This window comes from Elephantulus edwardii, unplaced genomic scaffold (assembly GCF_000299155.1).
Source record: "Elephantulus edwardii isolate Elephantulus edwardi_28Jun2011 unplaced genomic scaffold, EleEdw1.0 scaffold00136, whole genome shotgun sequence".
Classification (NCBI taxonomy): domain Eukaryota; kingdom Metazoa; phylum Chordata; class Mammalia; order Macroscelidea; family Macroscelididae; genus Elephantulus; species Elephantulus edwardii.
In genome coordinates this window covers 7739142-7745809 of record NW_006399886.1, presented here as the reverse complement: position 1 = coordinate 7745809, position 6668 = coordinate 7739142, and the positions used below count along the sequence as shown (strand labels likewise).

Here is a 6668-nt window from a genome sequence, read left to right as displayed (position 1 = left end):
AGATATAAATATCTTTCAGTGAGATGACCAAGTAGCTATCTTTTAAAAATGTTTAGAATCTGTAGTGAGTACTTCCAATGCTACATTTATTTGTTGAAACATTTCACTTGGTATTCCATCCTTGAACACTATTTTTTTGTGTCAATACTTTCAGTATAGCCTGACTTCTTCCGTTAGTGTCATTGGTTATTGCTCATATGCTACCTGCTTAAATGACTAGGAATCAACTGATGCTTTTTGGAGCAGTGACTTCCACCTTCATGTGCTGCTTCAAGCATCACTAAGTATTTTCAATACTGATCCAATTCATTCAATAAAATCTTTCATTACTGCAACTGAAGGCTTGAATTTTTCTCTAGTTCTTTCTGAGAGTAATATTAAACATATTCTTCTCTTTGGGATTGCCAACTACTTTTTTGAAGATTTCATTTTAATATTTTATTTTGCCTTCTGAATTGCCTTGGAATATTCTATTCATCACTCTTATTATTTCTTTCTTTCATTTTAGCATTTCTAAGTTAAACTTCAACTTTTAGAGTCTTCTAACATCACTTTAGTCTTTCTTTCCTGTATTCCCATGACTTTTTTAAAACCAATTAGTTTATACTCGCTTATTTACAAAGTTTGAAAACATTGTTTTCCACACCAGATCTTTCCCATTTCCTTCACCACCCTCACTCATCAAATTTTTTGACCCTATGATTAACTCACTCACCCCTCTCCCATCCTCATCCCTTCGCTTCCACCCTTCTACAATAAGGCTTTTATCCCGAGCCACTCCCATTAGTATATCAATCCATCTCCTTCTAGGTTCTCCTTTCCTGCACTATCCTTGTCCTTGTCCACATCATCACTTGGCGGATCTTTGACAATTTGGGGTAAATGTATCAAATCTACTCTTGAAAGAGTTTTTCAATTCAGGTGAGATATACAAAAGATAATATTTTGACTCTTATAAAGATGTTTTAATTTTCTTTAGCTTCAAGTTGAATTTGATTCAATTCAATTGATCAACTGTTCCATATTGATTTCTTGGTCTTTGTCTGATTTATGATACTAACTTCTCCACTTTCACATTCTACAGTTGATATGATTCATGCTTCACACATTTCATATTTTGGTTATCAATGTTTGTTTATAAAAATTATTCCTTATTTTAATCATATCACACATTAATTATGTGTGAATAAGTGAAGTTCTTGAAATAATACCCTGGTGGATAAAGAGTTGTGCTGCCTATCAAAAGGCAAAGAGTTAGAATCTAATAACAGCACATAGGTACATGATTTATAGCCTTACAAAACTCTATAGGGTCAGCTCCGAGTTGTTTCAACACAGTGCCAATGAGTTGAGTTGAGCTGTTATTTAAGTAGACTCAACTTTGAAGATTGAATTCTTGTTATGTTTTGATGGCCTTTAAGCCTAAAGAGCTTATTATCAGGTACTATATCAAACAATATTCCTCTGCTAGCCATCATGATTTTTATTGTTGTTAAGTGCCATCAAGTTGTAGATGATCCATAGTGACCTTATGAACTAAAGTTTGAACACAAAACTTTCATCTTTTCTTAAATTCATAGAGTTTCTGGAGGCAAGCTTTTTTGGAAGTGAGTGTCACTCCTGCTTCCAAGCTTGTTTTATTCAGGAGATCCACAAAAAGCAGGCCCAAGGCCCACAGGCCCTCAGGACCAAATGCCTTTTTAAGTACAAGGCCAAATCCAATCATCTCAATTCCTATTGTGAATAAAAGTCACACCCTAGTCTCAAACCAGAAAACGTACCTTTGCAGAATTTGGCCATTCTGCTCATCTTCCCATCTGGAAATAAGCACAGACTGGCAGCCAAATGCTTTTCTAAATATGAGGCCAAATCCAATTAATCACATCCTAGTGTGAACAAAAGCCACACCCTAGTCTCAATCCCAAACCAGAAAACACACTTTAGCAGAATCCAGCCATCAGTCAGCCGTAAAGTTCACACTACCCTAATAATATAGACTTAGAGCACCAATCCTAATTTCCAGCCTTTCTTAGTCAGGAAGCTTGAAATAACAAGAACATATAATTCATTACAGAAATACAACAAATCAAATCAACAAACTAGTATAGATTATCAACATATTTGATAAATTGTATTCCTAATAAAAGGAGTATAGAAACAGAGAGAATAAATGTAGGGTCTCAAAATTACTAGGAACAGAATAGAAAGAACTAGAAACATATTTACTCAAAACTTATAGCAAGTCAGAACTAACTCATAGTGGGACCTGGAGGAAATATAAATCACATGAAAGATTGTCTATCATTCTCCTGTGGAGCTAATGTTAGATTTGAGCAGTTGGACCAATTTATACATTTTGAATTACAGAACAGAGGGTAGTAGCAGGGACAATTCCTGTGGCCCCTTAGTAGGAGCTTTTCCCAGTCCAAATAAATATTTTTTTATATAAATAAATCACAGGGTATATACAAGCTTACTGGAACATTCTAACAGCCACAGAGTATTGTAGAAGATAATGCTTTAAAAAAAAAAAAAACAAATATCCCATTTCCACCATGGCTGATTAGCCATTCCTCACCTAGCTCTTTTTCACAAAACAGCAACCAAAGTGCCTGTTCTAAAAAAGAGTGACCCTGAAAGCTTGACCGCAGCCCTCTGTACCCATCCCCAGGCTGCTTTTAGACACGGGTACCATGTCTTGAGTGGCAATAGAGAAAAAGCAGGCCAGACTAGAGGTATGAAGAGTCTTTATCAGGCTCAGACCAGGTGTCCTTTGCTCTTGAGGACCTCTGTGTACTTACTGATCCTCTTTTCCATGATTATTGACTGTTTTAATAGCCTCATGATAATGCTTCTTCTTTTGGTAATGCATCATGATCTTTTCATTCCTCTCTCCTTGACAGTGGCAGTCACTGTCTGACACTTCCATCCCACCTTGGGATCTAGGTGGTCCAGATGGGCAAACCTACAAGTGGGCTTGAGAAGCACAACCTTGAGGACAACAGTGACTACCGTCCACTTTCTCTTGTCATAGAGAGGTGGGATGTAATTGAAAACCTTGAAGCAGTCCAGGGCACCTTAGCCATGCTTGGTCATGTATGGCAGCAGACTTTGCACTGTCTGCCAAAAGATGCAGCTGGGAGCTCAGAAATGATAGGCAACCTGGGATAGATTAGGGTCCATGTGCTCGTACAGAAAGGCCAGATTCCTCAGTTTATTTCTGTACAAGTGGCAAGAAATGTGGATGCACTCACAGCACACAACCATTTCTGCCCAGCAGGACCTGCTTGGCCACAATGGCCACCAGGTGGCCCAGGAGATGGCCTTGGCAATCTAGCACCAGGACCTGAGACTCCACCATCTTTGGCAGCCACGTTGGAAAGAGAGTAATTTTTTTATGGACTACATCAGCAAAGTACTCTTCCTGGAAATAACTGGGGAAAGGAAGAAATTAGGAAAGAGTACAGATTAAGAGGAAAGAAGGGGACAGATTATCAGTAGCTAAAGTCAACTGAATATAATGTTTGAAAGAGGAGAGAATGACTGACTTTCTTATGTAATATTGATAGTTCAAGTAAGATAAACATTTAGAATTGATCATTCAAATAGAAATGAAGAAGTCATTTATGACCTTGGTGTATGTTTATAAAAAGCACCCTTGATGGCATTAATGCAGCTGGCACCTGTTTTGAACAGTAAGGGTATGTTGTTGTTGCTGTTGTTTGCTATCAAGTTGGGACCAAACCATAGCTGGCCTTCTGATGGGCTTTTAGAGGCATTAAGTCACATAAGAGGAGATTGCTCATCGTTCTCCCATGAAGTATCTGCAGGAGTTGAACTGAGTGGTTTTAGGATTGCAGAGTGGCTTTTTACCACTAGGCCACCAGAGCTCTCTAGCAAGGGTATAGAATACTCATGCAAGGCATTTCATGAAAATAAAATAGATAAATTGTATATTTCTGAAGAGGAGATGAGTTTCAGAGATGAATTATACTTTCATTTGGAGAATTTACATCCTTATGAAAAAATAAGATACAGAAATATGAGAATATTCCCAGAATGATGTACTTTAATATGAAAGACAGGATATGAATACATTTTCAAGAACTATGATGCATTTAAATACTACTGAGCAGTTCAATTTGAATGACAAGAAGAAATTTAAAAATATAAATACTGATATTGGACAATCATGAACTATGGAGGTAGGACCTTATATCTTTTTATGCTTACTTGGTTCTCTTTCCCTGACTTATTTGATTTCTCAGTGAAATAAAGAGTTGAAATCAAGTGTGAATGTTTGACAGCAGTAGTCAAATGCCAAACATCATTGAAGCCTTCTTTGAAGTTTGGATCCCGATTCTAAAATGTTATATGTCAATATGCCTGAGTTTTTCCAGTTATTTGCAGCAGTGTCAATTCAGGAATGAAGTTTTAACGTACAATTATAAAGCAATGGAATATTTAAATGCCTAAACAGGCAAATGCTTATAAAAGTTTTCAAAGGAAAGTAATCTGAGAAAGAGGAGAATATAAATGGGGATAAAATGTTTTAAAATGAGGTGTTTAAAAGATCAAAATATTCAAAGAATTATTTATGAATGCATTTATATAACAAGATTTGACTTGTGTTAATTTTTTTTTGTTATATGCTGTCAAGCTGCCTGTGACTCATTGAGACCTTATATTCAAAAGCTCTGAAGCCTGCCCTCTCCCGCACCAGTCTCACACATTCCAACACACCTACCTCCATTATTCCACTTACTGTGTCTCATCTGGGGTCTTCCTCTCCTGCACTGTCCTTCTACCCTTCCAAATATGACCTCCTTCAAGGCCTGGTCCCTTCTGGCCATGTGCCCAAAATAAGTGATAGGGAGCTTCACAATCTTGACCTCCAAGGAGAAGCCTGGTCTCACCCTTTCTAAGATTGACCTATGTTCACTCTTGGCAGTCCAACGTATATTTAAGACTCTTCTCCAGCACCACAGATCAAAGGCTTCAAATCTTCTTCTGTCATCCTTAGTCATTGTCCAGCTCTCTGATGCATAACAAGTAATTGCAAAGACCATGGCATGGATCAGGTGCACCTTAGTCTCTAGACTGACATCATTGCTTCTCAGTACTCTGGAGAGGTCCCTGCCAACAGATTTTCCCAATACAGTTTGTCTTTTGATTTCATAAATGCTAGTTCCAAGGGTGTTGAACCAAGCAAGCTGAAGTTGTTACAAGCTCAATCTCTTCTCCACCTATTATGAGGCAGACAACTGGCCTAGAGGTGAGTATCTTGTTTTCTTGATGTTGAGCTTCAGTCCATATAGATTACAGTCTTGACATTCTGTAGCATATGCCTCATGTCCTCTTCAGTTACAGTAAGAAAGGTTGAATTTACTACATAACACAGGTAGTTGATGAATCTTCCTTCAATTCTGATGCCACATTCCCCCTCATAAAGTCCAGCCTCCCTAATAATCTGTTTTACATATAGATTGAAAAGGTATGGAGATAGACTGAGTCAATGACTCACAACTTTTCTGATCCCCTGAACCATGCAGTGTTTCCCTGCTTTGTTCTGACTACTGCTTCCTGATCCAAGTATAAGTTTTGTATGAGCACAATTAAGTATTCTGAGATTCCCATTCTTCCCAAAATTATCAACAGTTTATTGTCATCCACAGTCAAATGCTTTTGGACAGTTAATGAATTACAGATAGATATTTCTCTGGTGCTCTCTGCTCTCAGTCAAGGTCCAATTATCATTAAATCTGATGTCCCTAGTGCTATGGTCTCTTCCAAACCCAGCTTGCACTTCTGGCAGTTCTCTGCTGATGTACAGTTCCAGTTGTGTTATTTAAAATTTGAGATAATTTACTTGGATGTTAATGTATTCTTGATTATAGATCTGGGACATTTCTTTATATGAAGAACAATTTTCATCTCTTGAAATGTATAGCTTAGGAGAGAAAGACTTACTTTAGATTTATTGTTATAAATCCTTTGTTTGGAAAATAATATTTAATAATTGAATAAAAGCTAACAAGTATTACAACTACTTACTAGGTAGCCTACAAGCAGGGAGAGATCTCTGGTGGATTAGTTGTAAGGAATTTCAGTGCCAACTGAAAAGCTAACAGCTTGAAATTACCAGTTACTCTGTGTAAAAAAGATGAAAAATCTCCTCCTTTTAGATTTACTGCCTCTGAAAATCTACTGGAGGCTCAGCTATGAGTCAATTTTGACTTGGGGATATGTAACAAGTACAGTGGAAAGGAGATGCATTACCAACCCAGATATAGGTGGCTTGAACCCATCAGCTTCTCCACAGGAGAAAGATGGACAATGTCCTCCTGTGGAATTTGAAGCTTCTAAAAATCTGGTAGAGGTTCAGTTATGAGTTACTTCCGACTCAGTGGTACACAACAGAATTCATATAACATTGAGTGTGATGGAAAATTATTATGAATGTCAAACTCTGCAGTCTACTTAAAGGAGTACAAACTTCTGATGAAATATTTAATTGTGAAAGAGATTTTTTATTTTCATTTTCCCCTGGCTGCATATCACTTTTTAAATTCATTCATTCATTCATTCATTCATTCATTTATTTCACAAAAAAGATCACCAGGACTTTGTTTGTTTATTTTTTTGGTTTTTCTTGTCTATTATATATA

At 37.1% G+C, this 6668-nt stretch overlaps 1 pseudogene; it reads right to left on the bottom strand.

The window, feature by feature from the left end:
- The window catches only part of LOC102872607, a 78953-nt pseudogene extending 75592 nt beyond the window's left edge, over positions 1-3361 (bottom strand).
- Between the last annotated feature and the right edge of the window lie 3307 nt (positions 3362-6668).